The sequence below is a fragment of the Ambystoma mexicanum genome, chromosome 3q (genome assembly GCF_040938575.1).
Source record: "Ambystoma mexicanum isolate Mex_15411 chromosome 3q, UKY_AmexF1_1, whole genome shotgun sequence".
Lineage (NCBI taxonomy): Eukaryota > Metazoa > Chordata > Amphibia > Caudata > Ambystomatidae > Ambystoma > Ambystoma mexicanum.
The window spans coordinates 613,975,256-614,002,754 of NC_090926.1; positions in this window are offsets into that span (position 1 = coordinate 613,975,256).

The following is a 27,499-nucleotide window of genomic DNA, read 5'->3' on the forward strand; positions in this document are numbered from 1 at the left end:
AAAGCCCCATATCTTTCACAAACTAGCAACACCCCAGGTACAGTGATGCAGAACAAGACGTTCAGACTATATATGGCTACCTTCCGGACATCAGTGGACAAAGCCAATGAGTTTGTGCGTATTGAAAGATCTGGCGAGTATGTGTCACTGAGACAGGCATGGCCATGTGCAAGAGCCACTTCTCTGATGTCCAGAGCCTACAGAATGTGCTCCACTTCCACAGCCGGTCTTATCAGGAATGCACTGTGATTCAGTCTGTGGGGGAGGCACGTGAGTGGCAGCACCTGCTAATGGAGACGAGGCTGGGGCTGTCTCGGCTAAACTGGTGAGAACTGACTAAATTTAGGAATTAATAGTGTTTTAAAGTTATGTAGTCGGTTAAGGAATCCTTGGGACAGTTATGCAGATAGGCTGAACAAACATCCGCTTTGGCAAGCCGGATCCTTGACGGTAATAGCTGTGCACAAACACATACATGTAATGTAAATGGACATGCTAGCATTCCTATTAATGTGTTGAACGAGTTAGTTTCCTAGGGGGATTCCAATTTCTCGATATAGGCACGTATAATTGGGCTCTCTCACTGAGGTAGATGCAAGTGCTGATCTCTGTAGACTAGCACAATGAAATCAGTAAACACAAGGATCCAAGTAAACACCTACACACTTGGGCCCTAATTCACGGAGTGTTTTCCAATGGGGTTTTGCCATTATAAAATGCTTCTGTGAATTAGGCCCTTAGAGTTATATTTTATTATTTATTTAAATATACACAAAGCAAATTAATCACACTAAAAAGCAGCAACTAGTAATAACTTTCAATGGGAGAGGGAACAAAGTTATTTCAGGAAATATAATGCAGGTGCGTAATTTATTTCCATGCTACACAGTTCCAGCACACAGAGTGACATCAATAAAGGTCAGGTGTAGCCTTTATATATGTATCACATTTACACATTGAGTTTAGAATGGAAAGTTAGATATAATACATTTTATCAACTGTTACAATAGGATTTTCTCCCAGCAATAAGAGCACGGGCGTAGGACATGGGAGGCACAGGGGGGACAAATCCCCCCCACAATTTTAAGTGGGGGTGATGTAATGTCATTTATCCCCCCCAGAATATGTGTTTGGTGTGTCATGCAGGGATCTGTTTTTGAAGTGGGGGGAGGGGCTGCTTACTATGTAAGCTGCCCTCCCCCCCATGGCCCCCAAAGCATGGGGGCAATACCCTTGGGGCAGATGGTTGATCATCTGCCCCCAGGGAAGGGGGCAAACAAAACGTAGTTTTGGGTGGCGTGGGTGCGGGTGGGACCACTAGCCACCAGGGATTTTTGTAAGGGGGGTGGCCCTCTCCCCCACCATAAGTGGATGGTGGCACCTTATGGAGCCCTCCCTGGTGGCAGATTTCTGCCCTTAGGAAGGGGTACATGAGATGCCCCCATCCATTTGGGGTGAGTGGAGAGGCCACTGCCAATATTGGCAGAGCCACCCGGCCCCCCAAGCCTGGGGCAGTACATTTTGCCACACCCCTGGGGCAAATGTTCACACACATGTGCCATCTGCCCCTAGGGATGGGCAAAACAATATATATATATATATATATATATATATATATATATATATATATATATATATATATATATTATAACTTGTTTTGGGTGGGATTGGGGGCCGACTAGACCACAAGGATTATTTGTGTTTGAAAGGGGGTGGCCCTCTCCCCCCACCCTAAGTGGATGGGGGCACCTTATGTAGCCTTCCATGGGGCAGATTTCTGCCCCTAGGAAGGGGTACACAAGATGCCCCCATCCATTTTGGGTGGAGGGAGGCCAATGCAAATATTGACAGAGCCTCCCCCCAAGCCTGGGGCAGTACGTTTTGCCACCCCAGGGGGCAGATGGCCACACACAAGTGCCCATCTGCCACTAGGAAAGGCGCAAAACAAAAATAAAACTAATTATAACTTGTTTGGGTGGGTGTGGGGGGTCACTGAACCATCATGGATGTTTTTAGTGGAAAGGTAGGTGGCCCTCTCCCCCCTACCCTAAATGGATGGGGGGCATCTCATGTAGTCCTCCCTGGGGGAAGATTGCTAGCACAATCTGCCCCTAGGAAAGAGGCAAAACAAAAACAAAAATAAAAAAAATGATAACTTGTTTGGGTGGGTGTGGGGGGTCACTAAACCACCATGGATGTTTTTAGTGAAAAATGGGGTGCTCACGGGTGTCTTCTTTTCGGAAATGCATGGGGTTCTCTGTTTTCCTTGGTGGCTTCGAAACCCAAGGCCCAAATCTGTAGATTGTCCACATGAGCAAAATCTGCTCTGCCGAAAGGCTTGGGGTTATCGGTGGGTTAGCCTTTTCCCTTTGCGCCGACATAGGTGCATCCACACATGTAAGGTACCATTTTCATCGGGACACCTGTGGGAACGAGGGAAGGTAGGACATCTGTTGTTGGCAGCGTGTTTCGTGGGTGGGCAGAGGGAAATGTCTCTGAAATTTGGTGGAAAAAAACACAATTTTCAGACATTTCAACACACAAAGACATGTTCTTTGCTGCTGCATCCTTTAATTTTTTTCTGTTTTCTTTTCTTCTTTTCTCTTGTTTTATACAGTGATATCTGTAATTTAATACGTACTGCTATTCTAATTCTAATTTTGTGAAAAGTCGAGTTCTTTGACTAAAACACAATAAATAAATAAATAAAGCAAAGTCCGCAAGATGTCCCCTGTTCCCCCCCCCTAGATTTTATGTGTCTCCTCCGCGCCTGAATAAGAGTGTCACACAATTAAAACCTTTGGGGAAATAAGAACTGCCAAACCCAATAGGGTTCAGAAGGAGAGCCTTTAGGAAACCAGGACAGCCAAAGTAAATAGGACAGTTCAGTTCTAATGCAGACCGTCTTAGAAAAAGTTAATTAAACAGTCAGTAGTTCATTGAAGATACCCAAAAGCTCAAGGGGAGCCTACCTGGTAGTGCACAAGCTGTTAGGCCTGCACACATTGGGGTAACATCTAAAGGATTGAAAATAGCACTTCCCAAGACAGGAAGCACCATAAATGGCTAAAGGGAATTAAACCCCAAGCTCCACAGTACCTTAGAAATAAAGATTTTCCAGCTGACTTCCTTCCTGATTCAGTAATGCAGATCCTTGTTCCTGCTCCTTGGTTTTGGTGACAAAAAGGGGGACTTCTGGCAGACTTCTGTGACAGCACTCCAGAGAGGGGCTCAGAAGCAATGAATTCCGCTTGATTCAGCAGCTCTTTGTGGTTTTGGTGCCTTTTTCTTGGCGCCAAGGAGGAACAAATATCCCTGGTTGGATTTTCCTTGTTCACTCAGTCCTGGACTCTGCTGAGGGGATTTTTGATGAAGATTCCTTGCTTCTGTAGCATTACACAGATGCCTGCAAAGGTACAGTCGGATTTGATCATTCAAATGTGTTGCATTCGATAATAGTCCAGGTACAATGGGTATTGGGATTCTGCAGCCCAGCAAGGTCACTGCAAGCCGAGGGATGAGCCAAAATGAAGCAGGTCTCGAGGCCAGTTGGTCCCAACATCCTAAGGTAGGAATTTGTCCTTGGCGTATCTTCCCTGTCGATGTGAAAATAGGGTCAGCACAGCTGCAAGGCTTCACTAGTGCTTACGCAGTCCTTGAAGGTGCTGCCGGCATCTCTTCTCATCCTCTTCTTTGAATTCCTTGTTCCAGTGGTCGACTCTGCCTGCAGTTCCAGAATACTCACCTTATATGCAAAGCCCCATTCATTCACAGCCCTACACCTATAAATCACTTGGGGGGTCGTCCTCTCGGACAGCCACTCTCCCAGTTGGAACTGGTTTCGGCCAGGCATGCCTACAGAGAAAGGCCAGTAAAGTTCCGGGCTCCTCCCTCACTTCCCGTCTTCCCAGACACACTGGAGCCTGGGCGGGCTTAAGGGCTGAAGACCGCGAAAAGCAAAACACACAATGGACCCAAACCTATTCTAAATGATAGAGTTAAAGCCCAGAAGAGAAGGAACTAGCAAATGAGAAATGGCAGAAAAAAGAAGACAGGGGCCATTTTGGAAAAATGGTTACCCATTGGTGCTGTACTGCAGGTGAGAAATTAGCCTGCTAGTAGCCTGCACAAAAAGTAGTAAAAAGTAACCACTGACACCAGCCATTCAAGTTAGTTAATATAACAAAAGGTTCCATGAGAAGTGGGATAAGGAGCTACTATGTAACCCCGCAGCACTCCAAATAGGGTGGTGTGTGCTGCACCCCCAAAAGAGAAAGGTAGGTAAGATAAAAGTTATCTCACTATTCTTGGGAACTTTAGTTCACACAAGAAAATGTATTTAATCATTAAGAGAAGTCCAAGGGATTTTTCAGTGTCACTGAACAGAGGGTGTTGTGTGTCACTATTCACAAAGCAGCTGCCTATGGAGTTTACCCGACTCCATTGAACAGTAAGAATTAAAAAATCCAAGTCAGAGAAAAAAACTCCAGTTTGTGGTAAAACGTTCCACTCACTCAGGAGGTTAAAAATATAAAATATCACAGATTCCAGTAAAAGGGCTCGGGTCCCTAAGATTAAAGGGAATTAGACAGAAACTTAAAATTTCCCTGACAGAAACAGTGGCCCCCTCTACCTCAGTCTTGGTTTTGACCTTGAACCGATGCTCAAAAGCTAAATCGCCAAATCGCCCCCAGCGCCTCTTCCCCCTGCCTCTGTTGCCCATTGCTTAAGAGAGTGCTAAGAGACAATCTGGGGAAAAATATTGTTGCATTCTGAGATTTGTTTGTGGGATAATGTAGTACCCTATATGAAGCATAAAATATTCCACTGGAAGTCGTGGTCCCTCTCAGGTATCCTGTTCCTCAAAGGTGCGTGGGCTTTGACAGGAATATGCTGTTCTTTGACTTTTGGAAGTTTAAATTCAAGCTTAGGCATGAGGAGGCATGGCATTGTTAGTAAGTAACTGCTTTGTTACTAGTCTTGCATTCAGTTAATCCATTATTTTACACATTGAAGGCCTTTTACTCTCCTCTACCTGTTGTCTCCTGCCCCTTGTCAGCATCCTTCCTCTACAAACTGCTACTTAAACCAGCATTTGCAATGCCAACAGTTGGGCTTTTGTGTAGGCATGGGAAAGACACTTGCCAGGCCCTGTCCCGGTGGCAACTGGCTATTCATGGTAGCTGGCCATTGATGGTAGCAGGTGCAAAATGGTGCGAGTACCTGGGCATCTAATAGCAGTGCCCGGCAAATGCCTAATACTTATACACGAGCCAAAACTGTTCTCTTTGCCAATGCTTGTTTTCTTTTACAGGACTTCAGTGAAGGACACACAGAGTGCTTATAGACTGAGTGGCTGAAGGCAGACCTGGTAAGACATTTTGATTGCACCAGTAGCCGGTTTACAACTCCAATTAAGCCATTAACCTTCAGAAGAATGCTTTGAAAAAACACTGGGACGCACTTTGAGTGCACAGTTTGATGGTACGGCTTGAGTAAAGCGAGCTCATAGAGCCCCATGAGGAGGTGTTTTGAGCCGAGAGGGGCAGTAACCATATGGGAATGGCCATAGGGATTAACATGGCCATGGGGAGTCAATGGGTGGGCACATAACCAAACAACACCTACAGGTTATGTGTCCCTCCTGATATGCCATTGCTCCCTATCTGCACTCAAATGCAATAGTTTGGGCTTATAAATAGCCCAAATTAAAACGGGGTGGGGTTAGTATTTTCACCTCATACTCCAGACATGGAGTATGGAACCTCCTGCCTATCGGCATCAGTCTTGCCCCCACGTTCCTACAATTCAGATAAGAACTCAAGACCCACCTCTTCAAGGAGTCTCTTCACCCCAACACCTAGGCCATCACGTCGCCCCTCATGCCACCTGACTGTCTAGACACTGCTAGCCCCTCTCCTCCCTGCCATCCGGTACAGCTGTACCCCTCCTCTGTGTACCTCTGTATCCTACACCCTGCTGTATATCTGTTCTGTTGTTACCTCTGAAAAGTGTTCGGTTATGCATCTGTAATGTTTACACCTCTGTAAAATGCTCTGTTATGTATATGTATTGGTGTATACCTCTGTAAAGCGCTCTGTTGCTTCTCAAAGCTAGGTCGGCACTCAATAAATACTATAATAATAATAATAATAATATAATAATAATAATAATAATAATAATAATAATAATAATAATAATAATAATAATAATAATAATAGTAAAAGCCATGAAGGAAATGAAAGTGAAACCTGTATTTTCTCTATGTTTTTAAGCGTCTTCCTTTGTGTCTGTACTAGCTCCCTTTTTGGATGTTGTTGTGTAAACTTTCAGATTCAGAGAAGTGCTGACATTGCAGGACGTGTAGGGGAACTCTTAATAATATAAAAGGCCAGATGTATGCTTGTCCGATTCTGTCATTCGCAGTAGAGGCTCCCCTAACACACAGAATGCTCCGCTAAAGGGAGCCGTTGCCTTAGGATACATGGTGGTCCAATGCACATAGCTTTGCCTATTGTTACCGCTGTAGGGTTAGGATCTATAGTAGTCCTACTGTGTCAATGAAAACCTGCACTTTGACCAGTGTACGCGGGCCTGTACACTAGTAGTATGCTTTGTTCATGCAATTTCCTAAACAAGTATTAAAAGGACATCCTTGATTTCTTGAACACGATATCCGGCTGCACCTTACCCCAGGATCCACTACTCATACTCTTTGGAGTTTCCCCGAGCCTTTGCAGATTTCCAGATTTGACAGGAAATGTGTCCCTACAGCCTCTTAGTAGGGCTAGGTCTAGGAACGTGTGACTCTGTCAGCAAAGGAAGAAGGCTTTGTATTACAAAAGGCATGATTTGGAATAGTATGAGGTAGTTTGGGGTGCTTTTAATGATCTCTACCTCTGATTATATTGATGCACTAGGATCATAGTGCTTGTTTTATTGTCTGCGGTCAATTCTCTGTCTTCCCCATGTCTCTTCCTGTTTCTGTTCAAATGTCAGTGAGCTGTACTACACACTGAGATCGGAATCACATTGTGTAGTAGTGCCCTGCATGTGTCTCAAATGCTTGGCTGTTCTCTTTTGGGCCTGTTCGATCTCTTTAGACACTCTGTGCTGTATCCCCACTTTACGATACTGTAAGAAGATTCTGTTTTTTCCCTATGTTGGACACACACAGACACACACACACACACCCATGCAAGAAACACACACCATGCACATAAAATATATATAATCATGCCATGCACACAACATACACAACAGATGCCCACATCATGAACACAACGTATTGGCTAATCATAGCAGGTACACAAAATCACAGATTGGGCACCCAACACAAACAATATCTACAGGTACTCCTGCCAACACATATATGAACATACCACACATCTTATTCATAAAGAAGGCAGAACACACAAACACCAGATACAAAACAATGTCATAATAATTATAATATCATGTTTTCATATAGGGCGTATATATCACTTTGATAATGATGTAATCTTGTCCTATACTGTACAGTTGTGGGTTCCTGGGTAAAAGAGGTTACCAAATTCAAGATCTATTGTACAGGTAGGTTTATAGCTGGTCCAGGATACGTAAGGTAAAAGCAAGGTACAACATGTAATGTATGACAGAGCACTGGCCAACCACAGCTACCAGTCCAAAACCTGTTCTCTAAATGTCCTTTTTAAACACCACACAAACCCAGGTTTCATGCTGGCATCACATCCGCCCCACACACACCCAGGGTTCCATGACAACCTCACCCCAGTTCATAAGATCACTACACAAACCCTACACCTAATGCACTCAAGCAACCTTGGCAGACTTCCAAGGGTCTACATTTAACCACATCCAACCATCTGGCAGTCAAATGTGCCATCCCTAGAAGGACACAAATACTGTGCATCAAAGAAGAGTTGAGGATGAAAATGCCAACCTTCAAGAAACAACAGTAGATGTGGCAATAGTTTTCAGGCTGCGCCCCAAAATGGTGGACCTATGTCACTCCTGTGATTTGGGGAGCCACATCCCCAATGTCTTCTGGAGAGAACTGACAATGCTCCATTTTATAACAGAGCACTTAGTTGGAGCACATCCGCCATTTTCCTGAACACCTTCTTGACTCTGCCAGACTTACACTGATGCACTGCCCATTCGGAACGAGGCAATATATTCCATCTGGTTCACTGCCACACAGTTTAGTGCAAAATTAGTTTTGAAACGCATATGTGTTAGTGTGTATTTTGTAATGATCACTTAAAAATAACACATTTACTTATTTATAAACACCACAGGGAAAGCAATGCAAAATCTACCCTTGATAACAGAGTGGAGGACATTGGTCCTTACAATCGGGTGCGAGAATGTGACTTGAAGACCAGATGTTGCAGGGGAAGATGGAAACATAAACCAGGGATGAGCACAATACAGAATTACATTGGAACAGGATGGTGAAGGAAGTGCTGAATTAAGGATGGAGAGTTGACGGAAAAGTGCTGTAGAGCTGTCCATAGGGAGAGAGGAAAACAGAGAGATGTAGTAGCGCAGAGTGCTAGGTAACAGGTTCTTCAGTTGCAGTATTGCAGAGAGGGAGAGGAAGAGCATTCCAGAGTACGGGAGCGAGGAGAGAGAGAGAGAGAGAGAGAGAGAGAGAGAGAGAGAGAGAGAGAGGAAACGAGACAGAGCTCAGGGGGCTTGAGTGGTGGCAAGGAGGTGAGCCGAGGAGGATCGTAACGAGTGAGATGGAGTGTAGGGAGTGAGATGAGCAGATTGTTAGGGTAGGTCGAGTCCATGGACAGTTTTGAAGATGACGAGAGGAAGTTTAGACTTAGGGCCTCATTACATGGATGGCGGTAGGGATTTACCGGTACCGGTACAATACCGGTACCGGTAAATCCCTACCGCCTTACTACGAGGTCCCTTTGCGGGTTGGGGGATTTAACGCCTGCTTTTTGCAGTGCGGTGCCGTGATTAGCGCCTTCCCCGTTCCCATAGAGCCCTATGGGGCAGAAATGGGAATGGGGAAGGGCAATGGCAGAAGCGGGATTTACCGCCCCTCCAACCTTGGAATGGGGCGGTAAATCCCATACCGGGTAATGAGGCCCTTAGACATTTATTTCATAGACAGCCAGCTAATCTGGTGACGGGCAGAGGAAGTAGAGATAAAGTATGAAAAGAATACAGACTGAGAAGGAGAGCACTTTGTCCAGAAGACAAAAAGAATACTTGGGAAGGCCATAGAGGAGGACGGCACAGTATTCCAATCTAGAAAGCGCTAAGGAGGAGATTAGCTATTCAGCTGCATTCAAAGGAAGAAAATGTCAGATTTTTCTGATATTGAGGAAGTTGAGTCTGGCTGCAGTGGCAGATTTGGAGACGCAGAGCAAGAAGTTGTGTGATGGGTCAAAGATGACAAAAACAAGTTCTGGAAAAGGGTCTAGGTTTCGTAATTTCGAACAAACATGATCCCTTTCTGTTCCACACAGATTTCTTTAAATTTATGCGTAAAATAAGACTTAAAGAATTTTTTGCCACACGTAACGAAACAAATAGAGAACCCAACATGATTAACCACTCAGGACTAAAAAATCCCTCTACTTTCTGTTCTCCCTCATACACATACTCGCCAGAATCAATAATTTTTGAAAAAAGAGTTCTGGCGGAAGTATCTAAATTGGAACAACAAAATATCCCTATGTATCAAAACTTGACCACAAATGAAAGAACAGCGATCGAATCATTAGCTTCCAACGAAAAGATTGTGATCAAATGAGCAGATAAGGGTGGAGCTATAGTGTTGCTAAACAAGAATGAATACATAGAAGAATGTCATAGACAACTAGAAAATGAGAACTATTACAAGAGATTGTCTGTAGATCCCACAAAAGAACTGGAAAACCTCATTGAAACCAAAACGACCAAAGCTTGTGACAGAGGATGGATTAGCAAACAGGAATGGGCCTTTTTAAACAAAATGGAACCAGCTACACCCAAATTCTACTGTCTACCCAAAATCCATAAAACGCTGATTAAACCACCGGGTAGACCCATAGTTTCAGGGATTAATTGTCATGATCACTGCTTCCAAGGAGTCAGGAACAGCCCAACGTCCTTGGAAGCAGGCCCCTAACCGTTATCTTAGGCACCAGCTGGTCCCCACTGGGACCTTTTGGACCTTGTCCTGGCGCCGGTGGCACCAGGCTCATCAAAGCCATTGGTCCCGGCACTGGAAGCGCCGGGCTCATAACATGTATGAAGATGCTTGGGTGGACTTAACTGCAGCAGACCATGCTGCTTACTTACCAGCCACATAGGAATCCTCTGTGAACAGGAACTACTTTCTTACCTGGGTGGGGCAAGCTCCACTCCCTGGATACAACACGGGAACTCTTCTGGAACTGGAACTCTTTTCTTACCTAGGCGGGGCCTTGGAGGAAGACGCCTCATCACTCCAAGGCTATTTAAACCACACCCGATTGAACAAACGTGCTTCGCGTTATTCTGCATCTGCAGCAGAACGCTCACCGAGTCTGTTCCAGCCTTTCTTCCTTCCGATCCTGAACCTGCAAGAACAATACTCACCACTCCTGTATCCAGTATTCAGCAGCACCTGCAAAGACAAGAAACAACAGGTTAGCACTGCAACCTTTACACGCAGCGCTTTCCTCACCTGATCCATCGGCAGCGAACATTTCTTCACGCTGCACCTCCGCCTGTGAAGACAAGAGCATTGTTATTACTTACCGGCACTCCGCGAATTCCGGATTTCTTCAACGCTGCAACCCAGCATCTGAAAGACAAACGAAGAGACATTAGACAGGTATTTACTCACGTCCATCGCGCTCGCCACAGTAGAACGCCTGCAAATACTCCGGCGTTTTCCAGCATCTCTTCAGCACGAACTCACAGCTGCAAGGGAAAAGAGACAGTTAGAGCGCTTGCATTTACTTACGCATTTCCAAGCGCTTCATTCCAAGGCTCTGGCTCCAACTTCGGCTCTCTTCACACCATCTCTTATCTGAAGAGCCCTGCAAGACAAATAGGAAAAAGCATTATACAGAGTCCTGTTCTATATTAACGTGCCCCCGCACCTAAAGACTAAAAGGACTACAAAGGTGTCCAGAAACTCACCGCTCGTGCAGTTAACGACGGTAGCGATCACCTGATGTCAAGAGGCCTATGTTTCACCAGTGAAGGAACTGGCAACGGCACCCTGCATCAGACGCAGATGGAGAGTCCAGCATTCACCTATCTAAGGTGAGCACGTTGACCTGGGGGCTCTACGGAGAAGCTAAGAAGAGAGAGAGAGAGAGAGAGAGAGAGAGAGAGGGACATTCAACAACCCAGATCATTAACCCCCATATTCTTTCACCTGCAGAAATCTCACTTTCGAGTTCGACACACAGTGCGAAGAGGTTCGGCCCCAGAAATGGAGTCCTGCACATCACTTTCCGGGCCACAGACACCTTCCTGCCAAGACCAGCGCCTCCGTGGGAATCAGGTGAGCGTTACAGAACGTGAAGCCCACCGCAAAACTCCTACCCAGGCGCAATGGAAACCTCAGACACTGATCAATTAGCCCAGTTGCTTGGGGAACTAAGAGCAGAAGTACATGCAGCTCGTCAGGAAACACACTCTCTAAGAAGAGAGCTGATAATTTCCAAGGAGCGAACAGAGGACCTCGCTAGGCAATTGCTACAAACGCAGGCAGGACAGACACCTTTGCCCGCTCCAGGAGGAAGTTATCCTTCTGCATCATCCTTAAATCCTGTGCAAATCAATCTACCCGGCAATGTGCCCTTGGCTCCGCCCGAACGCTTTTCTGGTGAACCAAAGAAATTTGCAGTGTTCATTAACCAGTGCCGCCTACACTTCTTATGTCGACCAGCTGCCTTCCCAACAGATCAGACCAAGGTGGCTTTCGTGCTTTCTTATCTCAGTGGCAGCGCCGCAGATTGGTCAATCCCTTTAGTCACTCAGGATGATCCGGTTCTGCATGATTTCCAGGCCTTCCAGTCCAGCATGGAAACACTGTTCGCAAGACATGCACAAGGGCAGGCCTTGGACAATGAACATCTTTCGTTACGACAGGGTAATCAAGACCTCTTGACTTATATAGCCTCATTCAACAGACTTATAGTGGAAACTCAATGGCCTGAGGATAAGAGAATAACGCTCTTCTACAGAGGCCTGCGTGGAGAGCTCAAGGATGTGTTAGCTCAAGTCGTGAATCCTCCACAAGAATGCTCAGACTATATTGACTTAGTTGTCCAATTGGACCACAGATTACAGAACAGGAAGGCTGATCGTTCCAAATTTGATACCCGAATGTTTTCTAAACCACAGACCTCTACTAGGGGAGCTGACACTGTGGAACCCATGCAAATAGGGGGCATGAAAGGACCTTTAACCCAAAAGGAGCGGGAAAGAAGAAGACAGCTGCAATTATGCCTCTATTGCGGAAACTCGGGGCACTTTCTTCGAGACTGTCCAGTGAAACCAGCTAAGAAGGCTGTAGGAGCCGCAGATACTTGTACCACAAATTCTGAGCAGGGAACCTAGCCCGAAAAGTGTAGAGGTCCTCTTGCCGAGCGTTAAAATCTGTCCCGTGACCTCGCATTTCGTGGTGCCTATGGTCCTCATTAGTCCTGAACGTCCGGATCGTTTGCATGTAATTGAAGCTTACATCGACAGCGGAGCAATCGGTAATTATGTGGACCGTGAACTGGTATCAAGGATGAATCTACCCCTTGTCCCTAAGGCAGTAAAGGACGTCATTACTACAGTGGATGGCACGGAGATTGCCTCCGGACCAGTAACGCACGCCACCCAAGAAGTGACGTTAGTGAGCCAAGATGGACATCGGGAGAAAATAGTGTTCGATGTGATCAAGGCCCCTCAGTTCCAGATCATTCTGGGGATCCCTTGGTTAGAGAAGCACAATCAACAGATCGATTGGCGAGCAAAGACGGTTCAGTTTCCAGAATGTTTTACCACTTGTTATCCTCGGCCTGATGTTTCACTGGCGGCAACCTCTTCTGAGGTTCCCAAATTACCTCCCGAATACCAGGAATTCCAAGACGTCTTTCGGAAGGACCAAGCTAACACCCTGCCTCCTCATAGGTCTTACGACTGTCAAATAGATCTGATACCCGGAACAACTCCTCCTTGCAGTAGGATTTATGCCCTCACCGAGCCAGAGAATCTTCACCTCAGACAATATCTGGACCAGTACCTAGCTAACAGGTTTATCCGTCCTTCAAAATCTCCAGCTTCCTCGGCTTTGTTCTTCGTTCCGAAAAAGGAAGGAGACCTTAGGACTTGTATAGATTACCGCGCCCTGAATCAAATCACCGTTAAAAACAGACACCCGTTACCTTTGATCCCTGAACTCCTGGACCAAGTCAAAGACGCATGTATATATACAAAGTTGGATCTCAGAGGAGCCTACCATTTGGTACGAATAAAAGAGGGTGATGAATGGAAGACGGCCTTCCGCACCAAGTATGGGCTGTTTGAATATCAAGTTATGCCCTTTGGACTTTGCAACGCTCCTGCCGCCTTCCAGTATTTTATGAATGATGTCCTTAGAGAACTCATTGATGTGTGTGTTGTTGTCTACATTGATGACATCCTCGTCTATTCATCATCTGAAGAAGAACATCGGAAACACATTAGAGAGGTCCTCGAGAGATTACGTCAACATAACCTTTTTGCTAAGCTCGAAAAATGCGTTTTCAACGTAACTGAAGTTAAGTTCCTGGGATTCATATTGTCACCTAACGGAGTCCATATGGATTCAAAGAAAGTCAATGCAATCATCAAGTGGCCTTCACCAACCTCTGTAAAAGGAGTCCAAAGCATGTTAGGCTTCGCTAACTTTTACCGCAGATTCATCCCTGAATTCTCTCGAATAGTCCAGCCCATCACCGCTCTGTTAAAGGAAAACAAACGTTTTGAGTGGTCTACCGAGGCAGAACAAGCTTTTCAGGACTTAAAGACTAAATTAATTTCTGCACCTGTTCTAAAACATCCTCGCCCAGAACTCCCCTACATCGTAGAAACAGATGCTTCTAGTCTTGCTATGGGGGCAGTTTTATCACAAAGGGATCCGGTCACACACCAATTACATCCTGTAGCCTTTTGGTCCCGCAAATTCTCGGCTCCCGAGATCAACTACTCAATTACAGACAAGGAACTTTTAGCTATCAGATCGGCCTTTAAAGCCTGGCGGCATTATCTTTTGGGAGCCAGACACACAGTCACCGTAATGACTGATCCCCGCAACTTACAGTATCTGAAGACAGCCAAAGCTCAGTCTTCCAGGCAGCTTCGCTGGGCTCTGTTTTTGGGTGTTTGACTTTATAATTACTTATCGACCAGGCAGTAAAAATGGAAAAGCAGATGCCCTCTCCCGGATGGGAATAGATGAACATTTGACCAATCCAGAACCAATACCCATAATCCCAGAACAAAGGATTTTGGGCTTGGTCAGCGCTCAACCCTTTGAAGACATTAAGACTACAGTCAAATCACTTTTAACTCCGGTCGACTTACAGGACTGGCAATTAAAAGGAAAAGAATTCTCAGTGGACCGAGACCTACCATATTTCCGAGGACGATTGTACTTGCCCAGTGAGAAAATACAAAAACAGGTAATCTCCTGTTATCACGATTCACTAATGGAGGGTCATCCTAGCATAACCAAAACCATGGACAAGGTCAAAAGACATTTCTGGTGGCCATCATGGAAGAAGGACATTAGAGACTTTGTAATCTCCTGCGGTGTGTGTGCCCAGAATAAGAGTCAGAAGGAGAAACCAGCCGGTCTCTTACACCCACTAGACATCCCTCCCTGTCCATGGCATACCCTGTCCATGGATTTCATCACGGACTTACCTCCATGCTCAGGGTATAATACCATTTTAGTAATCGTGGATCTATTCTCCAAGATGGCTCACTTCATTCCCCTGAAGGGCCTACCTTCAGCTTCAGTATTAGCCCGAGAATTCTTAGAAAACATCGTTCGGTTACACGGTTTCCCCTCGGTTTTGGTCTCCGATAGGGGAAGTCAATTCATCTCCCACTTTTGGCGAAGTTGCTGTCGTTTAGCCCAAATTGATGTGAGACTTTCTACCAGTCACCATCCCCAAACTGACGGACAAACCGAGAGGACAAATTAAACTCTAGAGCAATATCTACGTTGCATGCTCCAACAAACTGAAAACCCTTGGAAGGACATTCTTTGGATCGCTGAATACGCCTATAACAATTCGACTCATTCTGGAACCGGGAAGACTCCCTTCTTCCTATTATACGGACACCATCCTAAAACCTCTAACCTGGATCCTCCCCAAGAAGTCGAAACACCTGTTGTGGATCACTTGCACTCGGAGATCACTCGTGCTTTTAAGGAGGCCACTGGCCATCTGCAAAGAGCTAAAGCTCAATTTAAGAAAGGAGCAGATCTGCACCGTAAAGAGGCCCCTCACTACGCAGTGGGAGATCAGGTCTGGTTATCCACTAAGCACCTACCTCTAAAAGGACCCCGCACTTTCATCCCGAGATACCTTGGACCCTATCTTATCTCTACCATAATTAATCCGGTGGCTGTTAAATTGGAATTGCCTTCGCATATGAAAATACATCCAGTATTCCATGTCTCCTTACTAAAACCAGTGCAACCAGGAACCCGATTGACCGAACTCCCAGAACCTGTTTTAGTAGATGGAGAACTTGAGTTCGAAGTAAAGAACATCCTAGACTCCAAAATCTCCAAATCTAAATTATATTACCTGGTTGATTGGAAAGGATAGGGCCCCCAGGAAAGGTCTTGGGAACCCTCAGAGCATGTCCACGCACCTCGTCTGGTCAAGAAATTCCATTTGAATCACCCCGACAAGCCAAAACCCCCAGAGAAGACACGCTTGGGAGGGGCCTTGAGGGGGGGTGCTGTCATGATGACTGCTTCCAAGGAGTCAGGAACAGCCCAACGTCCTTGGAAGCAGGCCCCTAACCGTTATCTTAGGCACCAGCCGGTCCCCACTGGGACCTTTTGGACCTTGTCCTGGCGCTGGTGGCACCAGGCTCATCAAAGCCATCGGTCCCGGCACTGGAAGCGCTGGGCTCATAATATGTATGAAGATGCTTGGGTGGACTTAACCGCAGCAGACCATGCTGCTTACTTACCAGCCACATAGGAATCCTCTGTGAACAGGAACTACTTTCTTACCTGGGTGGGGCAAGCTCCACTCCCTGGATACAACACGGGAACTCTTCTGGAACTGGAACTCTTTTCTTACCTAGGCGGGGCCGTGGAGGAAGACGCCTCATCACTCCAAGGCTATTTAAACCACACCCGATTGAACAAACGTGCTTCGCGTTATTCTGCATCTGCAGCAGAACGCTCACCGAGTCTGTTCCAGCCTTTCTTCCTTCCGATCCTGAACCTGCAAGAACAATACTCACCACTCCTGTATCCAGTATTCAGCAGCACCTGCAAAGACAAGAAACAACAGGTTAGCACTGCAACCTTTACACGCAGCGCTTTCCTCACCTGATCCATCGGCAGCGAACATTTCTTCACGCTGCACCTCTGCCTGTGAAGACAAGAGCATTGTTATTACTTACCGGCACTCCGCGAATTCCGGATTTCTTCAACGCTGCAACCCAGCATCTGAAAGACCAACGAAGAGACATTAGACAGGTATTTACTCACGTCCATCGCGCTCGCCACAGTAGAACGCCTGCAAATACTCTGGCGTTTTCCAGCATCTCTTCAGCACGAACTCACAGCTGCAAGGGAAAAGAGACAGTTATAGCGCTTGCATTTACTTACGCATTTCCAAGCGCTTTATTCCAAGGCTCTGGCTCCAACTTCGGCTCTCTTCACACCATCTCTTATCTCAAGAGCCCTGCAAGACAAATAGGAAAAAGCATTATACAGAGTCCTGTTCTATATTAACGTGCCCCCGCACCTAAAGACTAAAAGGACTAAAAAGGTGTCCAGAAACTCACCGCTCGTGCAGTTAACGATGGTAGCGATCCTCTGATGTCAAGAGGCCTATGTTTCACCAGTGAAGGAACTAGCAACGGCACCCTGCATCAGACGCAGATGGAGAGTCCAGCATTCACCTACCTAAGGTGAGCACGTTGACCTGGGGGCTCTACGGAGAAGCTAAGAAGAGAGAGAGAGAGAGAGAGAGGGACATTCAACAACCCAGATCATTAACCCCCATATTCTTTCACCTGCAGAAATCTCACTCTTCGAGTTCGACACACAGTGCGAAGAGGTTCGGCCCCAGAAGCAAATCGAGTCCTGCACATCACTTTCCGGGCCACAGACACCTTCCTGCCAAGACCAGCGCCTCCGTGGGAATCAGGTGAGCGTTACATTAATTCTATTCTAGAACCGTTATCTAAGTATGCAGACCACTACTTAAAAGGATATGTAGAGAAAATGAGATCCTACCTAAAAGACACCAAAGATGTGATCAACAAATATGAAAACCTACCGTATGATCTCGCTAAAACACTCCTTATAGGTCTAGATATTGTATCCCTATATACTAACATACCCCAACAAGCTACACTTGAAACGATCAGCGAAATTCTACTCAATAGACTTGACAACGACCCAGTACCCAGCTCGTTTATTATGTGGTGTATAGAAATAGCCCTTACACAAAATTATTTCAAGGCTCTTACTTCCAACAATAGCAGGGACAGCAATGGGGGCTATGATGGCCCCGAGCATAGCCAACCTTTTCGTAGAATTCTTCGAGAAAAAACACCTGTACACAACAAATCCTTTTGAAGCGCATATTCATTCATGGGTGAGGTATATTGATGACGTCCTGTTAATTTGGGAACAGTAGAAAAAGCAGAGGAATTCTTAATATGGTTAAACAATTGTAATCCACATCTACAATTTACCATGAACATTTAAAAAACTTCTATTGACTTTCTAGACCTCACTATTTTCCATGAGAATTGGCGCCTATTGGTCAAACCCTACCATAAAAAGACAGAAATAAATTCACTATTACACTACTCCAGCCATCACGTAAAACACTTGAGAGATAACCTTCCATATGGCCAATTTTTAAGACTCAAGAGAAATAGTAGCCAAAATGCAGACTTTGAAACAGAAGCAATAAATCTAACGGCCAAATTAAAACGGAGAGGATACCCTAAAAAACTGATTAAAAAGTCAGCCAAAAGAGTGGCGAATAACAACAGGGAAGCCCACCTAGAAGTAAAAATTAAACAACCTCAACAAGACATGCTAGTATGTGTCAATACTTTCTCGATATAGACATGGGGCTACCCACCCCTTGGAAACAAAAGCTAATGACTAACTGCAACTCTGAATATGTAGTATACATGATTACATGTCTGTGTAATAAACACTACATAGGGAAAACAAACCGGAAGGTTAAAACCAGTATGCTGGAACATAAAAGTTGTTTGAAAAATAAAGTCATCAATGCTCCTCTAGTAAAACATTTTGGAGAAGCACAACACGGTTATGAAAATTTCAGCTGGACCATTTTATTAATGGTACATGGGAGAGATCATAATACAAAAAGCAGAATTCTGCTTGAAAAAGAACAGAGACTCATTTTTATAACAAAAAGTGATAAAATAGGACTCAATGAGTCTATAGATTGGGTAAAAATCTGACCGTCTCAATTTATAATCATTTTTCGTCTGTCAGTGGCAGAGTTAGAGGATTAAAAAGACTAGAGGTCCTTTAATTATAACAACATTAAAAAAGGACAACTAGAGAGCTATATTTAGGCCTCCTAAAATGGCGGCCGAAACGTAGACACTAACCACAACAAGTGCGAGCTCCTATGAAGTAGGATCGTGCAGAAGGAGCCAATTGCAGCTCCTACAATACACCAGCTCACTGGGATACCATTTCACCCCTCAGCGGCACCATTGGGTATATCAAGAGATCAAGTAAGAGGTAAATCACTACACACACAGTAACCCACTCTGAATACTGAGCTAAATAGAAGTAAGATATAACACAGCATTTGATTTGCTAAATTTTAGCTTGAGAACAGCTGTAGAAGGGTTGAACTGCAGCCTTTTTCGATCTGTTTGCAGTAACGGAAAACAGGAATCCCTTTATAACTAATGGACATACTCCCTGTGGTTTGTTTTCAGAAACCACCTGTAGAAGCCGCAAGACAGAAGCTAGAAAACTATTAGCACATCCGCAAAACCCCGCGGCAAGGAAAACCACGAAGAGAGCTTTTTGGACTAAACCTAATGGTAAGCGGACAACACGTGTCCTTTTCTAAGAGTTTATGCACAATGGAAATGCCACTAAGGTTTCGCCACAATGTTTAGAAATCTATATAAACGAGTACCTATCACTACTGAAAGGATACCACACCTCTTTTAACTAAATGACCCCTCAAAGGAACTACGACCACCAGAATGCATTGCGTTTTTTAACCTGAAGGCTGTAAGAAACTTTCTTGCAAATAAAACATTTATTTGTTTGCAGATTCTGTAGGAAGATCCTTCCTCGTAAGAAAATAACGCCCAACCTATGTGGACAAATTTTCGCCTGCTAATCAAGAAAGCCCGCACACTAAGAAGACCAGGTAACCAATAGGACCCTGTTGTCTTCTTTGACACTTTTAAAGATGTGGGAAGAAACATAAATTGATTCTTTTTTATCGTTTCTTTATCAACAGTTACTATCATCTCTAACAGAAGGCCAGAAGATTCTTAACTTGGCCAAAGCCCACTTGTAACCCCTCACATTGACCACTCCTGAAGAAAGTCACAAGACCCACGTAGAGGACTGAAAAATGTCGAGAATTTTTTAGTCTCTCTAATTAATTAAACTGTCTGAGTAAATTGAGTATTCCAGTGAATGGATGTTCTAATTCTAATAATGGAATAGAATTATAATAGAAGAATAGAAAAGATAACGATGAATCATAATTGTAACTCTGATCTAGAAGAACTACACAATAGGGATTTAATTAGAGATCAGTAACATCAGTATCTCTAAGATTTTTAAGAATTGATTGTGCATGATGTTTGTCTTTGTTAATACGATACATATGTATCTTTTTAGAGGGTTTAATCATGTATTTTAGACAATTTTGTAATTTCTATTAAAATTTGTACTTTTTGAACTAATTGATGGCATTCAGATGAATGGATAACTGTTGATAAAGGACCAAGTCCTATCTTTTCGAGTCTTGTGTGGGTCAAAGATGACACCAAAGCTTTGAGCAGAAACAGAGTAAGGAAGGTACACAGGAGAGAAGAGAAGAAAAAGGTGAGATGAAGAGACAGCCTGCTTGGCTCGGAAGTAGAGAACTTTAAGCTTAGTGGAGTTGAGCATGAGCAAATGAGACGCCATCCAGTATTTGATGGCAGACAGTTTGAAATGTTTGCCAATGTACTGAATCTACAAGAATATGTAATACGTTTCTAAGCCAAGGCAACAGAGGTCTGCACACGGTTTGCAGGGCTATTTTGCATCTGCCGTGTGTCCACAGCAGCGCTCGGAGTACAAAAAGATTATTCATATAGATTATTGCAAGAATCATAATGAGTGAAGTCTGCTCCTGGTGAGTTTGGCACCCCCAGTTTAAAATTAAGCCCCTCTTAGGCATTTCATTTGCACGGTGTTTATAAAGTGAAACACGATAACAAACACAATGATAAATGATAATGACAGTAATCCAAAAGATATAACTGAAGGGTAAAAGGATCAAAAAACGACAAAGCTAGTGTATAAGGTGGCTAGTGTTGAATTAAATATGCTCCTGGTGCAACATTGCATCTACTTTAGATACACATTATTTAAAACAAATATTTTATTGATTGCATATCAAGGTTACAGGCAGAAAAATAAATAGAGAACACAATGGCCCCTCCTTCGACCCCTAAACACAGGTATAAGAAGACTATGGGCAGAAATGAGAGTACAGGCGACGCATAAAGAACTGTGCACAATCCAAAGGATGGCCAATGAAGCCTTAAAAGGATGAAGGGCAAACACTTCTTCAGGCCCAGTGTTTGTGAGGGCTGGGGGTTCAAGAGATAGCAAGGACCTGCATTAAAAACAAGATGAACGACAAAAAAGTGCCCATTAAGAGTGATTCTGACAAGGACACAAACATGCGAGACAAGAAACGAAAGGCTAGGACACCAACCGACTCAGGGAGGGGTGGAGACCGGTGTGAAGAAGAATTGTACATTACGTAGTTGGTTATCTGATGAATATGGACTAGTGAATAAGAATTAATTTGGAGATCTGACTCTTCAGTCGAATATGTCTCATATTGTACAAACTCATTTAACAGAGATGGCGTGACATTGTTTGGAGCAAATGTAATGCTGTCATTCAAGTTAATGGAAGGGAGGGTTTATTTATTCCAGCCCTCGTATGATCTTCACAAAAACTAATTTAGATTCATGGGACAATTCCCTGGGAAAATAACCAGTTAACTCATGTGCAGAAAGCCTAGCTAGTGAAGAATAAGCCAGCACAAGTACAGAACTAGATAGCAAGGGAGGACAACACACAACAACCCATTAAGAAAAATGTTTTAGCTGAGATTATGAGGTTCAGTAGAGTAAACTCACATCAAACTCGAAAAGGAGTAACTTTTGCCATACCTCCAAGTACAGGTACAAGCACATTGTAAACAAGGTCACAGGTAAAATAGGCGCAGGATCAAAAAGAAAAAGAAAGAAGAATGAATGAATGAATGCAGACTCAGAACCATATCCAGGAACAGGCAATTACAGAACAACACATCATCCTGAATATGGGATTCTCGTTTGCATCTACAAAAACATGTGACATCAAAAATACACGTATAGATGAGTATACATTTGCTAGGAAATTAAAAACAAAAACATGTTATTAACATAGTGCCCAATAACAAGAACAACTAGAGTCTCCTACGCCATCTTTCCCATCCAATGGTCTTAAAAACACACAGCTATTTATGTATTTGGCATCAGGTCGTGACTTTTCACACTACTGGATGTACTTGGTCATTCTTATTTTATCCCCAATACTGATGGACGTTGGCCCAATCAAAATCTGTCCCCTATTTAAAGGATGACAATTGCATAGACTTATTTTTGGAAGCCATTGGAAAAGATTTTGACAAAGTGCAAAAACGACAGTATACTAACAGAAAGAAACAGAACTTAACCTTTAAAGAACAGGAAACTCATTGGCGGCTCTTCTCAGATGAGCACATTTTCATTGAACCCACGGAAAAGCAATCATGGGCCAGGACAGGGAAGATTACATCACAGCAGCACTTAAACATTTATGAACACCGGGATGCTGTGACAAACTAGAGAATCCCACACTGTCCATCCTTGAAAGAGTGAAATTACTTATGACTGAATGGTATGATAAAGGATTAATACATCTGGATGAGAAAGATGTCTTAGCAGTACTGCATACCATTCTCACAAAATATTTTCTCACGCAGATTCACAGGGAATTTGACTGGTTACCAGAATGAGTGGGATGCGATGGGTTGCGGAATCAATGTCCACATTTATAGATGGACAATTAAGAGACAATTTCTGAGTCTAACAATATCTTCTTCAACAAACTAAAAGTGGTTAAATGACAAGAGGAAGGCACCGTTCATATCAATCAGACAATACCCGGCATTAGAATGAAAAAGAATAAGTCATTTTTCAACGATAAATGAAGCCCGTTGCCCAATTAGGGTCTGGCTAGTTAGGGTATATTGTTCACCTCCTTAGGAAACTTAGGGAAATAAAGACACGGACACCGGGGCAGAAAGAAAATAATTTTATTTAGTATATGTGTATGTGTTATATTTATGATTTATTATTAAGGCAAACCGAGCTTCAGGAAGCAACAGAGCTCTTTACAAATATCGGGGGAAGAACATGGCGAAGGAAGCAGAGAAGCAGGGAGCAGGGAGCTCACAAGAAGGCCGGGTAAGCGGGGCCTTTGGTAGCAAGGGATGTAAAAGCAACCTGGGGAGGAACGAGTAGCAGATCACCCAGTCTCAGGTAAGGACTTACCATTTCTCTCCATCCAAGGACGTGAACTGTGTCACCCAACACCATGCGAGGGCAGGGCTGGATGGAGCTATGAGAAGAAGAAAAACCTCTTTGGGCCCCGTGAGTGCAAGCTCCTGTGTCAGAGGGCAAGCCGCTCAGGCCATGAACCTGCACAAGAATCACAGTAAGATATGGACAGGGGCAATTTACTGTGGCTGCTCTCTTCACTGTAACCACACTCATATATACATATGCTCTGCAATTGTCATTTAAATATTATCAAAACACTCCTTCCCCTTTATAGTACAACCGATTGCAATAGAATTAAAACACGTGAAAATACCTGTGCTTTCCTTTTGCACTAAATATATAAAAAATATATGTATCTGACAACACTGCGGCAGAAATGTGTTGTATCCTTGATTTTGATTTTATTTATAAAGCACAAGAAACCAGGCCCAGGGGCAACCGGGCGCATACTCTTAAACATGTAACAAGAAGCAGTAGTTACAGTAAGTTACAAAAATATACAGCATATATACATGTACATACTCTTAACATGTTACAAAAAGCAGTAGTTACAGTGAGTTACAAAAATATACAGCATATATACATATACCAAAGGGTACCATTAACAGCGTATAATACAGGGACAGAGCAGAGAGAAAATGTATATACAGTACTGTACCCCTCATGGAGTCTGGACTGTGTCAAGGTCTCATGAGTCTTGGGAGAGCAGCCATGTTTTAGCATTGTTCTTGAAGGAGTGGAATGATGGTTAAATTCTGATAAGTGTGGGCAAGGTGTTCCAGAGTTTGGAGGCCAGGACGGGGGCCTTATTCTCTGATACAACCAGTCTAATTTTCCTATACTCAAAATTCATTTTCAAAATCAGTATATGCTCCCTGTTACCACAATATAATACTTATGAATATCATCTCTCACTCAACATGTTTCAGTTCCTCATACATTATGTTTAGAACTTTCTTCAGGAGTAAAACTATACAACTACACCATACTGTTTGAAGGAGTATTCCAAATGTATAGATAAAGTATTCTTCCATCATTCTCTTCTTATTTTATTAGTGTAGTCATTTATCCATTTAGAAACCAGTTTATTCGTGTGAAAATCTGCAAATAACAATATGAACAGAGAGAAATTAATATCTCCTTGTTTAAAATATATATTTTATGTAATAAATGTCATAGAATAAAGGTTATAATGACCTTATTCAAACTCGTTTTCGAATTAAGTTGCTTTCCTAAACAAATGTAAAAGAGACCTCTTTTTAAGTTTGGTGTTTGAGTATCAGCCATTTTGAACCTCAAAAAGTGAAAGTTCTAGCTACTCACTGTTGTTGTTCCTTCTTTATAATAACACAGTAATCACTAGGGATTTCCAGTCGTCTCTGTGAAGTCCTATTTTTGATTATTAGCCCTGCAACAACGAAACCCATCTGTTAGGTGGTTCCTTTTGTTACCAGGGACCTCAATTGCGGGTCACCAGCAACTCCTGTGCAACCCCTGGTTAAGGATTGCAGCGGCAGAGACAAAAATGAAAGTAAAGTGGGCTCTCAGACAAGAGCCCTCTTTAAATTCATTTTTTTTAAGTGAGTCTGACTTCAAAAAGACATTATTTTCGTGAAGCAGAACGTGAACGAAAATAATTTATTTCAGAATTACTTCACAAAAGAAATGGGACATGGAACGCCTTGGATTCCCTGCTCTGCGCATTACAGGCCTTGCGTGCGTGGATTTTGAAAAAAGGTAGGAAAGTGTTTTTTTTGTAAATGTGTGTGTGTTGCGTGCATGAAAGGGTGTCTGTATGTATATTTATATTATGTAATGTGTGTGAATGAGTGCATGATGTATGGGTGGCTGGGTGTGCGAGTGAATGATGGATGAGTGCAGTGCACATGAGCATGTGAATGGTGTGCTTATGGTCAATACCTAGATTACTTACCTGTAATCTTCATTACTCCTATGAAGCACCTTGCCTCATACGTTAGTTCTGGGACAAGGAAGAGGAATGTGGAGGAAAAGCTGGCACAAGGGGCTGATTTTGGGGTTGGAGGAGGAGAGTGAGAGTGGACATGCCATGGGGGCAGGGCAGGGGGGTGCGCTATCACGTAATGGGCATCCATGATAAAGCAGGCATGATATGTGTTATTAGTGGCCAGACTCACATTTTGGTACAGTGAGTACAGTCATGTTTTTAATGTGCATGACATAATTACAGGGCATCTATAATAAGGTAAGCATGATAAGTGTTATTACCGTTTAAAACTGGCATTTGGGTGCAGCCAGTCTACTAATTTCTTACTGCATCATGTCATATTTTTCTGGGCATCTTCTAATAATCATGTGTTATTAGAACCTAGGGTCGTGGAGCAACCAATCAGGTTGCTTGGATCGTGGACTTAAACCCACCATCGAATCCAATGTTCCAAGCAACTTGACAGCTGCTTCCACCACCCGCCATCTTCCCCCCACCCTCCCTTCCCTTCATGTTAAATTTCCCATCCTTCCCACCCCCACTTAACTTTTTCCTTCAGCTATGACGGTGTCCGCTACCGCTCCATCTCCCTCCTGGCTGCCATGGAAATGGAACAGGGGCTCCGTATGGAGCACCGCCTTCCTGATTCATGGTGCCCCTCTTAAGAAAGTATTTTCTTTCAATGAATGGGATGTTGCGAGGCGTCCCTTTCATTGAAATAAAATACATTGCTCTTAGTACCCCGGGTTACCGGATTGGCAACCCTGAGTGCTAATAGCAATTATCACCCATTCCATATGCTAGAACAGGTGGTAACAGCACGGGGGACCCTCGTTAAAGTCCCTCACTATGCTTGGGTCTATTAACATGGCCCTGGGCCGTTACCACCTGTTCCAGCCCATGGAACACATTATTATTGCTTAATTATGTGTCTAGACTACACCTTTCTGACTGTGACTTGATATTTTGTACTGGGCATCTCTGATAAAGTAAGCATGATACGTGTTATTATCTATCTAGAAGGACATTTTGGTACAGCCAGTCTACAGTACCAAATTAGTACAATGGATTGGCTGTATAGTGCTAATTTCTTAATGTGGAATTACATGTTTACAGGGAACCTATAATGAAGTAAGCAATATAAGTGTTATTACCTGTCTACACTGGCATTTGTGTGCAACCAGTCTAGTAATTTCTTACTGTGGCATGCCATTTTTACAGGGCATCTATAATAAAGTAAGCATGATAACTATTATAACCTGTCCAGATGGACATTTGAATTCAGCAAGTCTAGCCATTTCTTAATGCGTCATGGCATATTTTTCTAGACATATATAATGAAGTAAGCAGTTATTCTGTGTGTAGACTAGCAGTTTGCTGCAGCTAGACTAGCCATTTCTTACTGTGGCTTGACAATTTGCACAGGACATCTCTGACAAAGAAATCAAGATAAGTGTAATTACCTGGCTAGACTGGCATTAGGGTGCAACCAGTCTAGCCTTTCCTTACTGTCACATGGTATATTCTCATGGCAGTTATGATAAAGTAAGCCTTCTAAGAGTTATTACATGGTTAGATTGTCCTTCTGGTGCTGCCAGTCTAGGTATGTCTTACTGTGGCATGGCCTTTTTTAGTGTGCATCATCAAGGATACAGCAGGCATGACATGTTTTATTACATGTCTGGCCTACATTGTGCAGCCACTTTTGACATGCTTCCTTATGGTGGCATTACATTTTTAATAGCAAGGCACTAAGATAGCTCAGCGGGTTCAGCACTCAATGCTGCGATCTGTGTGTGATCTGCAGGTCGCAGGTTCAAATCCTGGCAAGGCCAACTCAGCCTTTCATTCTTCTGAGGTTGATCAATGAGTACCAACTTCCGTTGACATGATAATTGTATGTAAATATGTGCTATGGACAGTGCTTTGGCGAAAGCGCTATCTAAATAACATAATGAATTAAAGCATTAATGCTCTTGTGCACTGAAAGTGACTTATATCTATTTGATTTTTGCATACTGTATTACTGCAGCAGCTGGCAATCTAGGGGATCTACTTTTCATATAATGACAATACCCGACATACAGTTATAATTGGCATAATATGACAGTACCTGGCCATACAATGCTGAAGTGGCATATTTATGGCAGTGTCTCGGCCTATTTTTTCAATTTATTTTGCTTATCTTTTATTAAATGCCTTGTAGTTCACAACTCTTAGTTCATTATAAATGGCAACAAATTACTTTTAGACACAACATTCTAAAACAAACATTACATACATTAATGAATTCAACACAATACAATATAATATCATAAACTATATACCTATCAGGGCCTCCCTTTCTACCACAAAATTACATTTTCCACCTATATGAAAAATTACTCCCTTCCCTACTTCATTATTATAATTCACTATTGGGGACTAATCAAGAAAAACATTTCCCCCAAC